We start from the raw sequence: 19,596 nt of genomic DNA on the forward strand, positions 1-19,596 counted from the left end.
AACTTAAAATAGAACATTAAGACTGCCTTTCAAAATACAAATTGGAGGCAGCAAAGCCTCAAGAGGAATCAAATACTGTACCTCAGCACAGTCCTGCGGAGATGCTTTGTGGGGCTGCTTCTCCCAAGGGACGAGCCTGGGGTTCAATTCCTTTTCCAAAGAGGCCTTGTCTGTGACTAGTAAGACTCACTGGCAAATGGTTGCTCACGTGCCTATATTATATATCTATTATATTCAAGAAGTTATATAAAATATGAAGTATTAGTGGGAAATTTTGATTTAGGTGAGACAAATTTATTGACCATTATTTTTTTAATTTATCCATACTCATAAGTATAAATTGAATACTTTTAAAAGAACATCAATTAATTCCTTGCTAATTATAAAGTCAAATACCACATTTTCTTCATTTGACCCAATTGGGCTTTTGGTAAATTCCCCTTCTAATTTCCTTTAATTTAAAACTTTTTTTAGCAACGTAACATAGTCCCTAATTATTGCTGTTGTTGTTGTTATTATTATCAATTTTTGGAAGCCACAGAATATAAAAGGATAAGCTTGATAGCATTAGTAACCCTGGGGAGTCACGCGAATAGAAAATACGCCACGTCCTAGAGAGCTCTCCTGGCCTGAGCTTCGTGCCCCAGCACCGTGGGACCAGCCTAGAGCAATGGCGCTCACTGAGAGAGACTCAGCTCCGTGTCAGAACTGACTAGGCTCAAGAGAATCTGACAAAGGCCACAGTGTCATCTTTCATGCGTCGTCTTGCTCAATTTTCCCAAAGTACCAGTCTCTAACTTTTCAAATCCCTATTTACAGAAATGAGACTTTGAGAGATAAAGCCACGTGCCCAGTTGCTACTGATTAGAATCTTTCAAACGGGTCAAGATAGCTGAGTCTTCGCCTGAGTCACAAGCTCCACACAAACAGGTTGCAAACGTGTCCTCTGGTACTTCAGAAGTGTAGAGGACACTGAGTGCAGATAAGGGCAGTTCAGTGTTGACTCAGTTCCAGCAAAGCCTTCCTCAAACACCCTTGCAACCAGGACAAGCCTGATTGGTGAAACAATGGAGATACCGTGATCTTAGGGAAGGAGTTGATAGCAGCCAGCTCTAAAATCCTCGAAGACCACCCACGGTTCAGCCCACAGGCTGCGTTCTCTACAACTTTTCTGGGTGACCTCGGGTCCCAAAGACTGGAACACTGCCTGGGAGAAAGGCAGAATAGAATGCCCTGCCATAGCCTTTTAACGTTCATACCCCTCTACCTTACCTCGTGCCCCATGTCACTGTTCCTGAAAGAGTACATGTGTAAGAGGGAAGAGGAGCCATGGCTGAGGCAGCTTGTGTACTAAATGGGAAGCCAGCAGAGTCTCGGGAGAGTGTCCCCTCTCACTTTGACTGTTTGTCCATCCTCCGACTTTCTCTCTCTGGTTTGGTCGTGGTGAATTTCATTTGTGTCACGCAGTGCTGGACCCCAGGAGCCCTAGGCCAGTCTTCTAATGCTCATCTCCACCTCCAGCCCTCTCTGCCTTGACTAAAACGATACGCGAGAAATAGTCTGAGATCGGCGTCCCTCCTGGAACCCCAAATCAGCGAGTAGCTCTTGGGACTTCTGCCCTCTGCTGCAGGGCATTTGAAAGTGGTGAGGGACTTAGCCTATATCGCTCAAGGATCTTTCTCCAATGCCCCCATCATCAGTGCCGGGCTCCTCCGTCAGTGCCTGGCTCCTCTGTCAGTGCCTGGCTCCTCCATCAGTGCCTGGCTCCTGAAAATTAGTAAAATGAAGGACTTTTGGGAGCCAGTGAGTCCTCGTGGGGACTGTAAAATCATAACACCGTCGGTCTAGATTTACAGGTGGATTCGAAAACTACATCGTGGGCTACTGAGCTCCAGCTACACCGTCTCATCAGTCCGCCTAAGAATACTTGGGAGTGCTAAAACTATGTTGGGAAAAACAGGTCTCGCCACTTAGGACAGCCACAATTCCTACACAATGTGACCCTCAGCTGCCTGGTCATTTAACAGCAATCTCTCCACTTCCCTGAAGAACTCTTCGCTGCAGACATCCCGAGATGCCCTTCTGCATTATTTCACAATTCAGGGGTTTGCCCTGCAAAAACTCGAATGGAAGGTTGAGTCTGCTTCCCGCTAATCTGTTTGGGACAGTCGCACCAACAGTTAAAAAGGATTCCATCCGACTTATTCGGGCCTCTTAGGTTTTCCTCTTTGGGTACCCCATAACAGCTGCCTGTGAGCACAGTGTCAGAGCTATTGAGCATGAGGACTTCACGGGATAAAAGGTGTCAGTCCCGCAGAGGCCCTGGACAGAAGAATGAAGAAGAAAGTTAAGTCTTAACACTGCGTCATTCTGGGTCTCGGGTGCCATCATAGTTCCTCTCCCTAATATATAAACTCTTCCCTCTACTGGGGTCGTAGGACACCAAGATGCCAACCGGAACGCTGGAGAATAGGTCCCCATATTCTGAGCCACACATTCATGTCCTCATATGTCTGAGCCACACAGCAAGTGATCTGGATTAAGCCTTCTGTACTTTGAGTGTCTCCCAAATTACAGTCAAACTAAGTCATCAGGGTAGGACCCTAACCTGATAAGATTAGTGTTCTGAGAAGACAAACCAAACAGCTTGCTCACCCTAGGCCCCTTACTCACTCTTTGTTACGTGAGGACATGGTGATGTGTGATTTGTATCGGTCTGTTTTGTTGCTTAAGGACAGGGTGACAATGCTGTGTGACAGTCTGCAGCTAGGAACGGAGCTGGTCAGCAACTCAATCAGCTGTACCTTGACCTCAGGCTTCCACCCTCAAGAAATCATGGGAAAGCAAACAGATGTTGTTTAAGTCACCCAGTGAAGCACGATCCACCCTGCTGAGGGCATCAGTGCCCCTTGACCCTTTCAACGCTTCCTCACCTGTAAGCCTCCGAATAAAATGACTCAGTCACCCTCAAAAGCAAAGGGCTAGCTTTAAGTAAGTAAACAAATGAGTTAAAGATGCAGCTGCCAGATCTGTGGTGTTCCTGCTGTCACAGCCTGAGCAAGTAGGACAACTGCCTGGTTAATGCTTTAAGATCCACGCTGGTCTTGAATGCAGCGCAGTGGCAGAGCGTGGCCAGCACGCCCGAGGCCCTGGGTGAACCCCCGGCACTGTGAATAAATAAACAAGCTAATTGATTATTTTTAAAATGATATTCAGAGGCTCAGATAAATAGACATACTCAAACCAAGATTTTAAAAGACAAGAGCAGGCGGCAGCAGCTGACCCGCCAAGGTCTCTCACCCACTTAGTAGCTCCCTACCTGGGATCCGCTGCCCCTCATGGCCCGCTGCCCGCTGCTGCCCCTCTGGGAATGGTGCCATTTTACTTAAACCATTGCGCTACTTCCTTAATAATAAACAAATGAAAAGACAAGAGCACACTTCCTCGTCAGCGGAGACCAGGATTGAGAAGGTGGCTTTCCCAAGGTGAGGCCTGTTTATTGTATTTGAGACAGGCGGGCGGGCTGGGCCCGAGATTCCCCACTACCACATCATTTGTGATAATGGGGAGTTTCGTTGATGCTCTCCCCTTTAAATAAAAAAAAATTAAATAACATAAATAAAAGACAAGTGCATAAATCCATGAGAATTACAGCATCATACAGATTCTGTGTCTAATGGCTTGGGCAAGGAGGTTCCTTTGGAATTTGCCAGGGAGGGAAACATGCCACTGTTTCCAAGGGCCCAAATTCCTTAAAAAATTAAAAATAAAATAAAAAACAAACCCTCCCTCCCAAATCACTCTGCTGCTGCTTGGTTTGCCACTAGGGGTCACTATGTTGTTTTTGTTTTGCACAGGAGCACATATTTTGCCCATGCAGTTTGGCTTCATCTTGGGTAAAAACACTTTCAGTTTAAGCAGTATTCTTTTTAGTTCTGGAGATGCCTGCTCAGAGCCAACAAAAATGACCCTGTACCACGAGCCGTCTAGACACACATGACTTGTAGAAGTTCTGATCTCAGCGGCCTCCATGGGTTCAAAGAGATCAGACAAGCACCTGCTATTTATTCTTTATGTAAAACTTTATATTTTTATTATTACTGTTATAATAAAAATGTTGTTTTTCTTACCCTTTCACAATGGGGGTTTTATTGGTTGAGGAGCAGAGTACACAGACATTTCAACTCTAAAAACATGCACCCAAACTCTGAAGACTCATCCATTGGGTTCACGGACCCAAGGGCCAAGCTATGTGTTGTTTCCCTTTGAACTTATCCCAGTGATGGTTCCATCCTCACACTTGGCAAGTCTTCCCAGACCTCACATAACAACCAAGTGCTCACAATCCTCAATTCCACTGACTCACAATTTTGTGCCACATACGCTACGCACTCAAAAGTTCCATCTCTCCAGCACATTATTACCCTGGTTAGGAAGATGGGCTGCCATTCCCAGATAGTTCTGACAGGGCAAGGACGGAGGAGGGTTTTTTTTAGAAAACAGTTTTACTAGAAATGCGAGGCCGGATATAAAATATTCCAGACACAAATGCACTACCGCGACTCCAAATTGCCAATTAGTATGCTTTGTGCTGTAGGATATAAAACTGGCCCCCTCTACGGAATGTTATGGTGACCCCCGAGACAGTCACAGCCTCTCCTGATTCAGTATCCTGCTATTTTCTGGTTGTACCAAAAAATAAACAACCAGCAAGTGATTATCCTTTAAAAAAAAAATCATTTACGCTTAAAAAATGGGATGAGGCGGGATTTCTCCTCATCTTTTAAAAATGTTTCTAGAGCTACTAAAAAACAAAATAGTTGATAAAAATATTCCTCTGGATTGTGCGAGAAGGGAGGCGGGGACACCGACAGACATGGTGGATGGTTAATAGGACTTGGCTTCTTTCTCTTCTCCTTCAGAGGCTGGACTCTGGTTTTCGGTCTCTCCATTTTCTGCAGGCAGATCTGTCAGCCACTTCAGCTTGTTTGCTCCCCTCTTCCCTTTGGTTTACACTTTTTCTCTCTGATGATTTATCCTTTCCGGCAGGGGCGGGCTTGGCTGACAGATCCCGAGGCTCGGTGCTATGCCCTGACAGAGCAGCACAGCCTAGCCGCTGCCGCTGCCCACACAATCTGCAGCAACCCCACGGGGGCCAACAATAATGTTGTTACTATTATTACTAGTATGTGTGTGTGAATGGTGCGTGGGGTGGGGCTCGTGCCATAGCCTGCATGTGGAGGTCAGAGGATAACTTTGTGCAGTTGGTGTTATCATTCATGAGGAGGGTGACCCGGGGCCCGCAGCGGGTCCCCTGGCGGGTGGGAGACAGACTGATATACCAAGCGGGAAAGAGCTTGGTTATCCAGTTTTTTTAGTGGGTTCTGAAGGGGAGGGGACAAAGGAAGAGAGAGGGAGGGGACAGAGAAAGAGAGGAAAGAGAGAGGGGAGACGGAAGACATAAGTGAGGAGAAGGGAGAGAGGCAGAAGCTGCCTCTTCAGAAGTGGAGGCCAGGGATCAGCTTGCCTGGGCAGGAGGAGGGAGATTGGGAGTGGGTGGGGCTTGTCTCTTAAAGGGACAGGGTACCCAGGTGACAGAAGAGGCCAGCAGAAAACAACAGTGGATAGGTTCTCTTTCTACCTTTACATGGGTTCCAGGCATTTCACCAAGTCACCAGGCTTGGGTGACAGGCATTTTCACCCACCGAATCATCTTGCCACCCCCCACCCCCCATTAAGTACCGTTTACTTTTCTTTTGCTGTAATAAAACACCTTGATCAGGTCAACTTGCAGAAGAGTTTGTTTGAGCGTATTGTTCAAGAGGGATAAGAGTCCATCATAGCAGGAGGGCATTGGCAGCAAGAAGCAGGCATCGTGGAAAGGGCAGGAAACTGAGAGTTCACATCCTCAACAGCAAACATGTAGCAGAGAGGGCAAAGAGAAAACAGGAAAGTCCCCAGTGATGTTCTTCCTCGTGTTCTACTCTAGCAAGGATGCACCACCTAAACCTCTCCAAACAGCATGCCAGGGCCTATGGGGGCCTTTCCCCTTACTGTGCTACGAACGGTTTTGCCAGTCTTGGAAGAAATAGACTCTATAAGGAAAGAACTTAAAAACTCCAGGTGCACCATAGGACTCTGGCAACACCAGAGCACCTGTCTGCGGTACAGCATCACTGTGAAAGAAGCTGACTTGAGGGACCCCTGTTGAAACGATTATTCCTTTGAGGTGGAAGGATGTTCTCACATACTTCAACATTATCAGTTCAGCTGGTTCCCTGTGAAGGGAAAAGGATAAAGAAGTTTGCTTGACTAGGGGAAAGAGTATTCCAAAGCCTCAGTGGGAAGTCTTAGGGATGGGGCTGGGTTCTGTAAGCACACTACAAATCTGCAATCGGCTAAGCAGTTGCTGACCGGACATATTTCTCCAGGTCTCCCAAAAGACAGAAAACAACAAAGGACTTGGGGCTAGCACAGCGTACACCTTCGCAGAACAGTTATAAACCTTAACCAGCAGTTATAAAGCATGAGGGATGGAATTAAGTGGTGATTACCTTTCAGCATGAGAAGGGGTGCCCTAGGGTGTGCAGATCTACCGAGTAAGTTACAGATGTGCAGCAGGGACAGGAAAAGGAGAGGAGCATGAAGCTGCAGGGCGAGGAAGCCCAGTAGAATTGGCTGGGCAGACAGCGAAGAGCAGGGAAACTGTAAAAATCCAGGGCCAAGAGCTACTAACTTTGGTTGCCTAATAACTGTGCACTTATCAACACCATGCTTTGGGGTAGCCATGGAGCCAGACACCACCAAGATGTTTTCGAGTTGATACAATTTGAAATTTCTGGAAGGGGAGGCCATAGAAAGCCTACTGGTGACATAAAGGTACCTTTTAAATTGTTACATTATTTATTGCCTGTATGGCCTCATCTTAACCTCCTGCCTCATTAAAATGTCAGGCTGTTAGAAACGTCCACCTCTGCCATGTTCTGTGAGGATATAAGACATATCTACGGGCTAAGCTTTCATGGACTTGGAGATTTCCAGGAAAGCAGATCTTAGATTACCCAGCACACGCTCAGGAACTTTTTCTTTGAAGCCTACTGAAAAGTGCTGGTATTTCCCCTGGTAAAATAGCCATTCGTATATACCTGAATAATTTAGAAATATTGTTTATATATAAGCAAAGTATTTCAAAAAGGTTCCTTCCCAGCATTCATGAAGTCTGCACTATGAGTCCGGTGTGTCAGAGCACGCCTTTAATCCCAGCATTTCAGAGGCAGAGGCAGGAGGATCTCTGTGAGTTGGAGGACAGTCTGGTCTATATAATGAGTTCCAGGACAAGTCAGGACGACATAGAGAGACCCTGTCTCTAAAAAAGCAAAACAAAACTGAACCTTCTGAGACCCAGCAAGTTAAAGTTAGCAAGAGGGTACTGTCTATATGTACAAGAGACAGATTTTCAAAAGCCCTGTTGGACGATCAGAGATCCATTCCTTGCAAGCACGGAATTGTGAGCGGTTGAAGTGGAAATAGGAGGACTTTTAAGTGACAGTCGATTTCACCTCCTAAGTATCCAGACCCACTTCAGTGCAAAGGTGAGAAGTTCTGAGACCTCTTTGTGTTGTGGTGTTCGCCACCAAGAATCACACAGGGGTCAGCTGTCTCCCGTAATTACTTTGTTTACAGTAGCATGATTTCCTGTAACCCTGATAAGAGGAACCAGAGAATAAGAGCTGTGGAGTCTTTAGGGGTTATCCAGTCCAGCACCATTGTTTTACACTGAGGCCCCGGAGAAGGATGCTATCTGATGAGCTTATAGAAGACTAAATGGTGAACCCCTAAAAGATGCTTCTCATCGAACCTAGACAACAAAGAGGACACTAAGAGAGACGTACATGGATCTAATCTACATAGTAAGTGGAAAAAGACACGATCTCCTGAGTAAATTGGGAGCATGGGGACCATGCAGGAGCGTAAAAGGGGAGGGGAGAGGAGAAAAATTTATAGCTCAATAAAATCAATTAAAAAAAATAAAACAATGCTTCTCATCACTGGGCTGGCTAGGCCATAGGTTAGAGCCTCCCTGCTTTTCCAGAGGATTGGCATTTAATTCCAAAGGCCTGGGTTTGATTCTCAACATCAATGAAGGATATCTCACAACCACTTGTACCTCCAGTTCCAGGAGATCTGTCACCCTCTTCTGGCCTCTGCAGGGACTTACATGCATGTGGTAAATATTCACCCAAACCCTCGCATACACATAACTTAAAAATGTTTTGTTTTTTTTAATTAAAAACATTTTAATAAAAAAGATTTCCAGCAGGCTTGATGGTGCAGACCTTTGGTTCCAACACTCAGAAGGCAGAAACAGACAGATCTCTGTGTGTTTGAGGCCAGCCTGATCTACATTGCAGTTCCAGACTAACCAGGGCCCCATAGTGAAACTCTAACTCAAAAAAAAAAAAAAAGCTACTATTTCTATCTACTAAGCCCTGAAATGTCTACCACAGTCTGAGATGGAAAACTGTATTTTTCCAGGTATGACCGTGATCAGGGTTTATGTGGACCCTAAATTAAAAGGCCAGAGTGTCCTTATAGGAAGGAGGCAGAGGGAAGCAGAAATATAAATGTGATGGCATGTGTGAAGATTGGTGCTATATGTGTGAAGAAGGGATACATGGAGCCACCAGAAGCCGAAGGAGGCACGGCAGGACTGTCCCTTGAAGGAGCCACTGCAGAAGCCCAATTCTGCCGGCACCTTTTCCAACCTGTAGGCTCCAGGACAGGAAGAGAATAAATGTCCTTTCTTTAATGCTGTTTGTGCTGGTATGGGACATTAAGATGGTGTGCAAAGGGAAAAAGCAGGCAGTAACTCTCTGGACTTCCCCCTCATTCCTGTCTTCTTGCCACCATTTCCGGTTCTGTGAATTCTGACCTTGTCAAAGACATAAGAGTCTTTCCCATCTTCACATTAAGACTGAGGCAATAAATACTGCAAATGCTTCCGTTTCCACGAGTTGATATTTAGTCCACCCAACAATTAGGCTTTCTGAACTAGGAGGTACTAGATCTGGCTAGAGTATTAGCTGTTAATAAGATGACTGAGATCTGGAAGATGGGATTCATAAAATATAGCCAAGAGAATCCATTTGATTCCATCAAAATATAAAGAAAACATGTAACAGTTTCTGGTTATTTATTTATTTCTCAGGTTGGTACATGCTAGAGTCATCTGGAAAGAGGGAATGTCAGTTGAAGAACTGTGACCACCAAACTGGCCTGTAGGCAAGTCTGAGTGGCATTTTCTTAATGGTTGGTGTGGAAGGGCCCAATTCACTGGTGGTGCCACCGTTGGCAGATGGCCCAGACTGTATAAAACAGCAAGCTGAGTGATCCATGGGAGTGAGCCAGTAAGCAGTGGTCCTCCATGGTCTCTGCTTCAGTTCCTGCTTCCAGATTCCTGCTTTGGATCCTGTCCTGACTTCCCTTGGTAATCGACTATGATCAGGTTTTAAGATGAAATAAACCCTTTTTAAGGGTGAGTGGTTGGCTTCTGGTGTGCCAATGTGGGCTTATTATATCCACATAAAACCTGAGAGAGTTTGGGAAGGAATTTTAGACACAAAATAAACAGAATTTAGTTCAGCTTCTTGGTAGCCACAATTTTTTTTCTAGGTAGGCTTGCAGTGAGCAGGGGCACCATGGCTTCTTTAATAGAGGTGCAGTAGCCGGGCGGTGGTGGCACACACCTTTAATTCCAGCACTCGGGAGGCAGTTTGAGGCCAGCCTGGTCTACAAGACCTAGTTCCAAAATAGGCTCCAAAGCTACAGAGAAACCCTGTCTTGAGCCCCCCCAAAGATGGGGGGGGTTCGTCAGCACACAGAACAGCGAATAGCTCTGATTCTTTCAGGAAGTCCTGCACTTAAATAGGGTCTGTGAGCAGTGTGCTACAAATTGCTTAGACCCACTGCATTCTGGAGCTGGGGCAGTGTGCATGGCTCTCAGTGAACATGCCTCTGCCATGTGGAACTGGGCAGAGTTGGTCCTAGCCACACAGGCTTAGCATTACAAAATAAATTTAAATTTAAAAAAGCGCTCCTGGTCAGAAAATAATTACAGATATGCAATAAAGACAGATTCAGACAAAAATAAACCTCTGAACAGGTCACAGTGTTGGATAATTGTACATAGGCTTGGGAGAGAGAAGAAAAAGAATATAGACAGTTATAAAAAGAAAACAAAGTCTTTAAAGAGACAGAGTACAGACAGTCATAGATTAAAGGAATAAAGAAAAGTAAGCCACGTAAAGATGGAATTTACATAGAGAGTCTGGATTATGTAAACTATTGTGTTTTCTTTGAATCTTTTTTTACTGTGAATGAGATAAGTACAGAGAGACATTTCATTGTATGGACTGCTAAGCTAAACCAAAATATATACTTTAAAGGTGTCTTGACTTCAAAATTTGGGTCTAAGGATATGTTGCTTTGAAAAAGAAGTTCTGCTTTTGTTTCCACATAGGATGAGAACCTGTGGATTCCTTTCCAAACTAATGAGGTTTGATGGAAATAGACCCCCGGAAGGTCTCCACAAACTCTAAAATTACTTCACCCAATAAAAAGCAGGAAGCAGTTTGGAGAGAACTACACCCAAATTCCCACATATTGTTTATAAATATTTGTTTATATTTAAAGAAGGATATGCTATAGAGATGAATACTTTGCATTGGTATGGATCTTGGTTTATTGATACAAATTTAAGGTCAAATTTGTTATATGTATATTTCTGCTCTTGGTTAAGGCATTGCGCTTGTGAAGCTCATTTAAAAAATATAATGTACAATTAAGAAATACAGGTTAATAGATAGTCATCTATAATAGTCAAGTTTGTAGTCGTGTTAGCTAGGTTTTCTAGATATATATAGAGAGATATTTCAGTTGGTAGATAATCTTCAAAGCTTTCAAAGACCTATGGAATATGGCATTTAAAATGTTTTTAAAACTTAGAATTTTTCATGACAATGAAACACATATGCTTCTGGCAGCAACAATCTTCTTCAAGAGGAAGATGGGCACTGAAGAGGGTACTCATGGAATTGGTTAGCCATTTGGGCAAGAAACTGCTCTTGCCTGGACTGCTGGATGTTATGCTGCAGGAACTGGACATGTAGGACCCACAGAAAAATGACTGCTGAAGTTGCCTAAAGAAGGTGAGAGACGGTCCTTCAGGGTTCCTGCTTCATGAAAGAGTCTGCCAGACATTCTCCAGGACACAGAAAAAAGTGACTGACAAACTGCCAATACAGGCGAAGCTGTCTTTGAAATTTTTTGCTTTATGGAAAAGTCTGCCCGATACTATAGGCCTGTAGGCTGAAGATTGGATGCCCCAATGTTACAGAAGAACTTTGGGTGACAGCAGCAAGATGTCTCCATCAATTCTAGAGTTTTGGAAGTTGCTTACAATGCACTTCTTGTTAACTTAGGTAATATTATATCCTTCCCGGGGTCTTTGGTGGAGTTGAAGAATAGATAGTTATAATAATAGTTTTCCCTAGTTATGATAAAAGAAAGTAAATATAAATATTGTAACTGCAATTCTTGCTTGATACCTGTTTTGTTATATGTAATTTTACTAGGTTAAAGTTAAGACCTTCCTTTTTATTTAGATAGAAAAGAGAAGGTGATGTGGGATTCCCATCTGTATATGTGTTGCTTTTATTGGTTAATGAATAAAGAAGCTGCTTTGGCCTATGATAGGGAAGAATAGAGCTAGGAGGGGAAAACAAAACTGAATGCTGGGAGAAAGTAGGCAGAGTCAGGGAGATACCATGTATCCACCAAAGGAGACAGATGCTGGAAACTTACTGGAAGGCCATGACTTTGTGATGTTGCACAGATTAATAGAGATGGGTTGATTTAAGATGTAAGAGTTAGCTAGAAATCTGCATAAGCTAATATGCCAAGCAGTGTTGTAATTAATATAGTTTCTGGGTGATTATTTCAGATCTGGGCGGCTAGGAAACAAACAAGCAGTCGATGCATTCAGGCCTCCTTTTCTCAACACTGACAAACTATGAAGCTTTGCACTGACTGCTGCCCCTATATAAGAGAATAGAAAATAACTACTATAGCAGGCTCTATCCCCAAGCCTGAACACGGTAAAACACTGAGCTAGAGTGCCCACCCCTTGACATTTTGAAACATTTACTTCACTGACTCGTGACAGAAAATCCCTTCCAATTGGTCAATTCTAGAATTGGAAACCACTCTCCGTTATCTTCTGGACTCAGGAAAAGATTTCAGGTCCCCACGGGAACTCCCCGTGCCCTCTTTTTAATAAGTATGGAAAGATCTAGAAACAAGTGGCCAGTTAATGCAGGTGTCTGGACTCGTCACTTGGCACATGCATATCTCAGGTGACAACCACTCTGGACCAAGAGCATCTCACACAGCTTTGTAGATCCCGACATATTCAGTATTTTAAGAACAAACATGTTTGAAGAATGGCGGGGGTGGGTGGGAGAAGGAAAAGAGGGAGGGAAGGATGAACTTGGGTATGGAATTTCCAGAGAATCCCTGAGGGTCAGCTCAATTAAGTCAGATACCTCTCCCAAATTTATAGACTCTTACAGCCTCCACTTTTAAGTCAACCTCCCGGGATGCAGCGCCTCCTGGTGGACACCTGGGTCTGCTGGGGGGGGAGACGTAAGGGGACTGGAAACCGGAAGAAATCTTACTGGAAATGGCTGGAGCTGGGATGCATGCTAGAGGAGCTCTCAGCACTGCCAGCTTCTTTGTTGGCCCTCAAAAAGGGAAAGCAGAGAAGGGGGGTGCAGATAGATGGCCACTGAGTGTGCCAACCAGGTCACGGTGAAGTCATCCCAGGCCGGGCTCTCAGGGTCTCTAGCTCTTGGCTTTGTCATCCCAGAAACATCATCCCCTGAGATAAGCAGAGGAAATGAATCACACCAGCCATACCCAGGAATCTAAACTGTAAAACCACAGGAAGGTGAACAAGCCAAAATTTCAGAGGCATGGGCACAGCCGTGCTTGCTCTTCGCGGCAGGCAGGTCCACTCGACAGCCATGTCATAGACTCGTCTGTGGCCCTGAAGTCAGAGCAAGGAAAATTGGCAGAGTAGCCTTCAAAGATGATGTTACAAAATTCCGATAGCTGGGTTGACCCGTCCAGAATGACAATAATCCTGTCGGGAAGGCCTGCTATGGGAAACGGAGGAGAGCATCCTCCTGTACCCTACTCTCCCACACTCCACCCCAGACTCTTCCTGCACCTTGGGTCATGAGCCATTCATTTAGCTCCTTCCGCATTCCTGGTCATAGAGGTGGCTGACCAGTGGGCTACCTCAGGTGCCCGATGTTTCAAAGTTGTGTTATCTAGATTGTTTTATGTGTGCTGGTCGTTGACACAGAAACGGGAAAGCTCATTAAGGGAAAAACTAGGCCCTTCTGTCAACAGGATGAAATCTCTTGCCTGGGTGTAGACCTGACATTCCAAGGTACCCAAAGCACAAGTGTTAATCCAGTTCAGGTTAACTGGCCAGTGGACCACCCATAGGAAGACTCACCTTAGTGAGTGATGCTAAGAAGGATGAGTGGAATCACTATCTTTTAAACAAAATGGTACAATTTAGCTTCCCAGAATTTCCACCCCCGGTACAGGCTGCTTACAGGCTGCTATGAGATCCTGCTGGATCTGCCCACCTTACTGAGTCCTTTTCTTCTTTTTTTAGCTATTTCTTTCTGATCAGAGTCTATATGTGTTCCCTCCCACATCCCCATGCTTTGGGCTTTCTCACTGTTTCTTTAATGCACCCCTCCTTGCTGGCTTAATTCAAATGGCATGGCTTTTCTCTTTCTCTCCTCCGTTCTCTTCCTCTGGGCAGCTGCTAAAACTGACAAGTCGCCTGCCCTGGGGAAGCTTTTGTTTTTTTGTTTTGTTCTGTTCTGTTTTAAACTCTTAATAAAATTGTACACTTTGAATAAAATTTGACTTTGTCTTTCACATCTTTCTTGCCTTTGACCTAATTGGCAGTGAAAATGAAATAGTTCCTGCACCCATAAATAATATCAGAGTGACTGTCCCTTCCTCCTTGAGTATCCAAGCAAAAGAGCCACCATCTTGACCAGAACAGCTGTGCCTGGTTGCGAGACGCCATCACAATTGAGACAAAAGTCTGAGGCTGTTCTCTCAGAGAAAGAAGAGGTGGGGAGGGTCACTGGACTCCCCCTGAGATTCCAGCCTCGCTTCCTGGCCACCTGTATGTCATTCTGTTCTAACTACACGTGACCTCGGGTCTCCAGAAACAATACAGTTTATATCCTGGGGCAGGCTGATTGAAGGAGAGCTGCATCTACGTGACGGTGGGAAGAAGCCAGGGTGAAGACTTTCTGGTGTGGTCACTTTATGGTCACCTGCCTGTAACCCCTCACTCACGCTAAGTACACCCTGAGATGTCTTTAGGTCCTTCTGGTTCCTGATGGACCTTTGGTTTGTCGTTGGAACGTTAGAAAGAGAGGGTAGACACGGTTTATGTCTCCCCATGGAAGGTATGCCCACACTCCCCCCCACCCCAATCTGGGTGCACCTCATAGGAACAGCTGCCACCACCCTAGTGACCTTACAGTTCACTTTCTGTTGGTACTGATGTCCTAGATACATAGCTTCTAGTGCAGAGCCTGATGGGTTTTCAGGTTCAACTCTACTCTGTCCTGTGCAAGAACATTCTTAAGGAGAAAGCTGTCCTGTTATGTGGTTTTAAACTCACCAAATCTAGTAAACTCCTGGGAGACCCAGAAAAATCACAGCATACAATGGTGTGTGAGGTTTTTTTTTTTTTTTGAGGGGGGGTTGCTTTTTTGTTATTGTTGTTTTGGCTTGTTTTTTTTATTTTTTTAATTTTTTTGTTTTTGTTTTTTATTTTTTTGGCTTGTTTTTGTGTTTTATTTTGGGGGATCTTAGGGTGCAATGAAGTCTTGATTTTATGCACTGTGCATAAAATAGTTTTTTTTAAGGTAGTTCCTGATGGATTGTGGGTAAAAAGGGTGCACAAGCCCATTACAATGCCCATCTTTTCCAGGAATGTTTCCCGACTTGCATTGCCACCCCAGATCCCCTGGGAGGAGCTGGAGAAATTCATTCTTCTCTAGCTCCTCTCTAATTCCTTTCTTGACAGTGACACAGCCCTACTCCATCTCCTTCACTTCCAGTTGACCTATTAACAAACTACAGAACTGAATTTCATGAGGCTGGGTTTTTGTTTTGTCTTTTAAGAATATATAAAAAAAACATAGTGCATTTTGTTTTAATCTGAAGTAGATTGGGAAGAAGCTGCTCCAGGAGAAAACACCGGCACCCACGAGGCTATCTTTAGCACTCAACAGTGTCCTCAAGAGCTAGAGCCTCAACTACTGTGGTAGCTTTCATTTATCACATGATCTGAACAACAACAAAAAAATAGTTCGGTATGTTTTCCTACTCTAACCCCTAATTTTTCTTTGTTTCTATAATTCCTGTGTCACCTGTGATGAAGTTTTAAGTCATGTAAGGTTTTTAAAGGACTAATATATGGCTTAACCATTGGCAGGGTCAAAATGGGAAAGAAATACATCCCAAACCATGATACTGTATACATTCAAAAACATGATACTGTATCTAATCTGTCAAAAGTTGTAATGTAACATTAGTTCGGTCTGAAGATTCACCAGTTAACCAAGAACTGACAAGGGTAATTAATCAGGCGTTACAAGACCTCGCCACCAGGAAGAATGTGGCCAACACCGCACTAAAAAGGCGCCCTTGCCGTGCCATTGTTTCCACAATGCCGTGACTCGGATTCGAACCGAGGTTGCTGCGGCCACAACGCAGAGTACTAACCACTATACGATCACGGCGAGCTACCGGAACGCCACGACACAAAGCGTTCCTAGTGCCGTTCTTGAGACGGTATTGACCAATGTCCTGCCATTCCTATGCTATTATATGTCAGAGGTCCCAGCTGACCATAACGAGGAGCTACGAGTTTCTGCTTGGTCTTGGGAACACACCACACAAAAAAGGCGGACAAGAAAGTGGCTGGAAAGTCCAGCGTGATGGCGCCTGGGAAAACTAAAAGTCGGGACGTGGAGGCAGGAAAATCCTGAGTTCGAGTCCAGTCTGGATGGAATGAGACCCTGGCTCAAAAATAAATAAATAAATAAAAGGCTCAGTCTCTTGCTGTTAAAACTGCAGCGAGGCGGAGGGATTTAGTACCCCCAGCGCCCCGACCTAGCCAGGGAAACCAAAGCGCTTGCGCACACTCGCAAGTCCCGCGGTTGATGATAGGCGGAAACGAACGCCAGCACACCAGTGACGTCAGGAGGGGGAGGGGCGCCCAATAGAGAAGAGATCAAGCAAGGATCCCTGACCTTAGGTTCCCGGTAGCTCGCCGTGATCGTATAGTGGTTAGTACTCTGCGTTGTGGCCGCAGCAACCTCGGTTCGAATCCGAGTCACGGCATTGTGGAAACAATGGCACGGCAAGGGAGCTGCGTTTTGTTCCGTTTTAATAGTGACCTACTAGTCTGGAAAAAGGATCTCAAACTCCAGTAACAGTTAAGAACAGCCTTATACCGGTTCTGGCCAAACTGAACTGCTGGAACACAGAAGCGTCACAGTTTGTGATGGGACGGGGTTGAGTTTACTCCACAAAGTAAAAAGAATACATCGGCCTCAGAAGTGTAATGTACATATGTGTATCTTTTCATGGTTTTTCTTAGTTTCGTATACATTTTGGCTTTTCACAAACTTCCATCAAAGCTCTAGAGTAGACGCCAGAGTAACGAGGCTCCGCAGAGGGCGTCACCTTGAGACAGCTCTTATTAAGTAGGACGGGACTCTGTCAAGCAGCAATTTAATGTTCAAAGACTTGAACACAGTCATGAAAAGGCATTGTGATTCCTCTCCCAAGTGTTCTCTCCCTGGGTTATCTTTGACCCGCCCGCCCCTACAGCTATGTCGGGACTGGCGGGGCCGACAGCAAATGCTCCTCAAGAACCTGTTGAATGGATGGGCACCTGTCGGTGGGGGCGGGAAAAGACACTGAAAGCCACGCGAGCAGGAAAAACAGGCGAATACCCTGCAGTCTCGGACTTGAAATAGTGAAAGGATTTGGTTGGTGTTTAGCGAAAACTCTAGCGGCTCTGAAGGAGAGGGTAGGTGGGCACTTCGAACTCACTCGTCAGAAACTACGGTCACATTCTCTGTTTAGCAAATAGCCACTGCCCTCTGTGAAAGCCGTCACATTCTAGGCGCCGTGTGGGCGCCAGCGATGATGGACAAGAAGAAAAACAGGACCGAGTCCCAGCTGCCGCCCTGAAGGGTCAGAGGTGGGCGCAAAGCCGAGAGGGAGCATCAAGGAGGGAGGATTTAGCCATTCAGGAGTGGGAGAGGCTGGAAGGGAGAGGCGGGCGGGATTGAGGTTGATACACCTTCCTTGAGCTACGTTTACAATGTAAACCAGTACCGAGAGCTTTTGCACACTCCGCAAAGGTCACTCCGGGATGGGTCATTGCTGGGAGAGAGGGAGGATCAGAAGCCGGGAGATCCAATAGGGAACGCCCCTGCAGGCCCGCTGGCAAGTGTCCAGGCCACCGGAGACCCTCCTCTCCAAGACAGTCAGCTCGGGTCCCTGGACGCTCAAGAGGTCTCCTGCCAACCCCCACACTGTCACAGGCGAATTCTTTGCCCAAGGCTGAGGGATCAAAAAATCTCAGAGTAAGTGGCGAAAGCGCAATGCGCCTGCGTGTTCTCAGACCATAGATTAGAGTCCCGCCCAATAAGTGGGTCATTTAGTGACGCAAGAAGTGGGATGGCCTATGAGTATTCAAGAGAATATTTTTCAGAGAAATCTGACAGGTCCCCGGTAGCTCGCCGTGATCGTATAGTGGTTAGTACTCTGCGTTGTGGCCGCAGCAACCTCGGTTCGAATCCGAGTCACGGCATTGTGGAAACAATGGCACGGCAAGGGGTCTGCCTTTTTTTTCAACCTTCATCTTACAGGAACCACAGCTTCTCTCTCTCCCTTGAGTATCGAATCCTTCTAAAAATCGCCGCCTCCAAGAATTCTTTAACGTTCTGAATACGACTTCAGATCGAACTGTTTCTAATGCCTTCCTCCTGGAACGCGGTGTCTAAGCCATTCAACACGAGCGAAACAGCACCCCTGTGACCTTGTGGGATTTTTCTCTCTCCGTTCTTCTTTAAAAAAATAAAAACTGCATCGTTCGTTTGTAATTACAGACTGCATGTGTCCAAGTATAACCGAAAGGTTCTTCCACATTCTTCACTTCGTCCGCCAGTTATTGCCATTTTCCGGCACCATTCTGTTGTCATGATAGTCCTGTATGTTACAAATACTTATGTATTCATGTATGGAAAGAGATTCCTCTTCTTACATCAAATACCTATACCTCTAACTATAATCTGAGAACAGAACACGAGGGGATATCTGCCTAGGTGGATAAGGGTACTCACACTAAGGGAATCTCCACCCATCTCCAGGTCTGTCTTCCTTGTGTCTCCCACCTCCCAGCCCTGATTCCCAGCTAGCACAAGCAGAGGACAGTTTAGGTGGTGAAACAGAAGAAAGAGACTCTCCACTAAGACCTGAGTTTAGAGACTACAAGAGGAAATTGTCTTGGCAGTCCACTTGAAAGCCCTCCAGTTTCATCTCTTAAGATACAACGGAAGCAGGACCACTAGAGCTAGGAAATACAAGAGCTTCGTTGGCAGGATTTGTGGAGTCTGTTTGTTGCTTGTTTTTCTCTAGCTTTTATTGTTGCTTTTATTGTCTTAGGATTTGGGTTCTTTTTAAAGATCTTCTAAAAAATATTCATTTTGTTTTATGTTTTATATTTTGCCTACATGTATAGTACATACCCAGGGAGGCCAAAAGAGGGCAGTGGACCCCTGAGACTGGAGTGATGGGACTGGATCTGGGTTCTCTGCAAGAACAGAGAGCTCTTAACCACTGAGCCATCCATCTCTCCAGTAGCTCCCTGGGATTCCCCAGGCTTCAGTCTTCCAGGGGTTCGGATTATAGATATCTACCACCATTCAGATGCTCTGATTAAGTCTTGACCATAATTGTGTTCCAAACACAGGCAAATTTTTTGTTGGTTTTTTTTTTTGGGGGGGGGGCAGAGACTCAGATAGCTGAGGCTGGCCTTGAACTCACATTGTTGTCAAAGTTGACTCTGGATTCTCCTGCCTCAACTTTCCAAGTACTGAGATTACAGGTGTAGACTACCACATCTAATTCTATAAATACATATTTGAACAGAGGGCTTTTGGGGTTTTGTCTGCTTCCTCCCCCCACGATCTTGCTATGTTCCCTGGCTAGGCTAGCCTCAAACTCAGTCCTCTAGCCTCTAGAGTAATTGAGATTACATATATGCATAAGCGTGCCCGGCTTCAGAGCGTTGCTTATAGTCTATAAATGCATGGCAAGGTTTGCTTTATGACTGCAAGATTCTGCTTTATGATATGTTCTTTCAGTATAGAATCATATTATTTTCATATTAAAGAGATAATAATTTGTGAT

General features: G+C 45.2%; 3 non-coding genes across 3 annotated transcripts; 2 read left to right on the top strand and 1 right to left on the bottom strand.

Moving 5' to 3' along the window:
* Nucleotides 1–15,836: 15,836 nt before the first annotated feature.
* On the bottom strand, nt 15,837–15,908 carry Trnah-gug. The gene has a single exon. It is a non-coding gene; the product is annotated as a tRNA-His (tRNA).
* Nucleotides 15,909–16,440: 532 nt separating this feature from the next.
* Nucleotides 16,441–16,512, top strand: Trnah-gug. The gene has a single exon. It is a non-coding gene; the product is annotated as a tRNA-His (tRNA).
* A 1,411-nt stretch (nt 16,513–17,923) lies between these two features.
* Nucleotides 17,924–17,995, top strand: Trnah-gug. The gene has a single exon. It is a non-coding gene; the product is annotated as a tRNA-His (tRNA).
* The last annotated feature ends 1,601 nt before the right edge of the window (nt 17,996–19,596 follow it).

This window comes from Arvicola amphibius, chromosome 5 (genome assembly GCF_903992535.2).
Source record: "Arvicola amphibius chromosome 5, mArvAmp1.2, whole genome shotgun sequence".
NCBI classification, from domain to species: Eukaryota; Metazoa; Chordata; class Mammalia; order Rodentia; family Cricetidae; genus Arvicola; species Arvicola amphibius.